Genomic DNA, 3,232 nt, shown 5'->3' with positions numbered 1-3,232 from the left:
CGGACACACCAACATGAAGATGTACACAAAGACACACTAACAAGTAGATGTACACAAAGACACACTAACTTGTAGATTTGCACAGGGACACACTAACATGTAGATGTGCACACAGACACACTGACAAGTAGATGTACACACGGACACATTAACATGAAGATGTACACAAAGACACTCTAACTTGCCGATGTACACAAAGACACACTAACATGAAGATGTACACACGGACACATTAACATGAAGATGTACACAAAGACACACTAACAAGTAGATGTACACAAAGACACACTAACATGTAGATGTGCACAGGGACACACTCACATGTAGATGTGGACACAGACACACTAACAAGTCGATGTACACAAAGACACACTAACATGAAGATGTACACACGGACACACTAACATGAAGATGTACACACGGACACACTAACATGAAGATGTACACAAAGACACACTAACAAGTAGATGTACACACGGACACACTAACATGTAGATGTGGACACAGACACACTAACATGTAGATGTGGACACAGACACACTAACAAGTCGATGTACACAAAGACACACTAACATGAAGATGTACACACGGACACACTAACATGAAGATGTACACACGGACACACTAACATGAAGATGTACACAAAGACACACTAACAAGTAGATGTACACACGGACACACTAACATGTAGATGTACAAACAGACACACTAACATGTAGATGTACACACGGACACACTAACATGTAGATGTACACAAAGAAACACTAACATGTAGATGTACACACGGACACACTATCATGAAGATGTACACAAAGACACACTCACAAGTAGATGTACACACGGACACACTCACAAGTAGATGTGCACACGGACACACTAACAAGTAGATGTACACACGGACACACTAACATGTAGATGTGCACACAAAGACATTAACTTGCCGATGTACACAAAGACACACTAACTTGATGTACACACGGACACACTAACATGTAGATGTACACACGGACACACTAACTTGCCGATGTACACAAAGACACACTAACTTGCAGATGTACACAAAGACACACTAACTTGCAGATGTACACAAAGACACACTAACATGCAGATGTACACAAAGACACACTAACATGCAGATGTACACAAAGACACTAAAAAGTAGATGTACACAAAGACACATTAACTTGCCGATGTACACAAAGACACACTAACTTGCCGATGTACACAAAGACACACTAACTTGCCGATGTACACAAAGACACACTAACATGCAGATGTACACAAAGACACACTAACATGTAGATGTGCACAGGGACACACTAACATGTCGATGTACACACGGACACACCAACATGAAGATGTACACAAAGACACACTAACAAGTAGATGTACACAAAGACACACTAACATGAAGATGTACACAAAGACACACTAAAATGTAGATGTACACACGGACACACTAACATGTATATGTACACAAAGACACACTAACTTGTCGATGTACACACGGACACACTAACATGTAGATATACACACGGACACACTAACAAGTAGATGTACACAAAGACACATTAACTTGCCGATGTACACAAAGACACACTAACTTGTCGATGTACACACGGACACACTAACATGTAGATATACACACGGACACACTAACAAGTAGATGTACACAAAGACACACTAACATGCCGATGTACACAAAGACACACTAACTTGCCGATGTACACAAAGACACACTAACTTGCCGATGTACACAAAGACACACTAACTTACAGATGTACACAAAGACACACAAACATGCAGATGTACACAAAGACACACTCACATGTAGATGTGGACACAGACACACTAACAAGTCGATGTACACAAAGACACACTAACATGAAGATGTACACAAAGACACACTAACATGAAGATGTACACACGGACACACTAACATGAAGATGTACACACGGACACACTAACATGAAGATGTACACAAAGACACACTAACATGAAGATGTACACAAAGACACACAAACAAGTACATGTACACAAAGACACACTATCATGTAGATGTGCACAGGGACACACTAACATTTAGATGTGCACACCGACACACTAACAAGTCGATGTACACAAAGACACACTAACATGAAGATGTACACACGGACACACTAACATGAAGATGTACACACGGACACACTATCATGAAGATGTACACAAAGACACACTAACATGAAGATATAACACGGACACACTAACATGCAGATGTACACAAAGAAACAATAACAAGTAGATGTACACACGGACACACTAACATGTAGATGTGCACACAAAGACACACTAACATGTATATGTACACAAAGACACATTAACTTGCCGATGTACACAAAGACACACTAACTTGCCGATGTACACAAAGACACATTAACTTGCCGATGTACACACAGACACACTAACTTGCCGATGTACACAAAGACACACTAACTTACAGATGTACACAAAGACACACTAACTTGCAGATGTACACAAAGACACACTAACTTGCCGATGTACACAAAGACACACTAACTTGCCGATGTACACAAAGACACACTAACTTGCCGATGTACACAAAGACACATTAACTTACAGATGTACACAAAGACACACAAACATGCAGATGTACACAAAGACACACTAACATGTAGATGTGCACACAAAGACACACTAACATGAAGATGTACAGAAAGACACACTAACATGTAGATGTACACACGGACACACTAACATGTAGATTTACACAAAGACACACTAACAAGTAGATGTACACACGGACACATTAACATGAAGATGTACACAAAGACACTCTAACTTGCCGATGTACACAAAGACACACTAACTTGCCGATGTACACAAAGACACACTAACTTGCCGATGTACACAAAGACACACTAACTTGCCGATGTACACAAAGACACATTAACTTACAGATGTACACAAAGACACACAAACATGCAGATGTACACAAAGACACACTAACATGTAGATGTGCACACAAAGACACACTAACATGAAGATGTACAGAAAGACACACTAACATGTAGATGTACACACGGACACACTAACATGTAGATTTACACAAAGACACACTAACAAGTAGATGTACACACGGACACATTAACATGAAGATGTACACAAAGACACTCTAACTTGCCGATGTACACAAAGACACACTAACTTGCAGATGTACACAAAGACACACTAA

This window comes from Gasterosteus aculeatus, chromosome 15 (assembly GCF_964276395.1).
Source record: "Gasterosteus aculeatus chromosome 15, fGasAcu3.hap1.1, whole genome shotgun sequence".
NCBI lineage: Eukaryota > Metazoa > Chordata > Actinopteri > Perciformes > Gasterosteidae > Gasterosteus > Gasterosteus aculeatus.
This window is presented reverse-complemented; position numbering follows the sequence as displayed.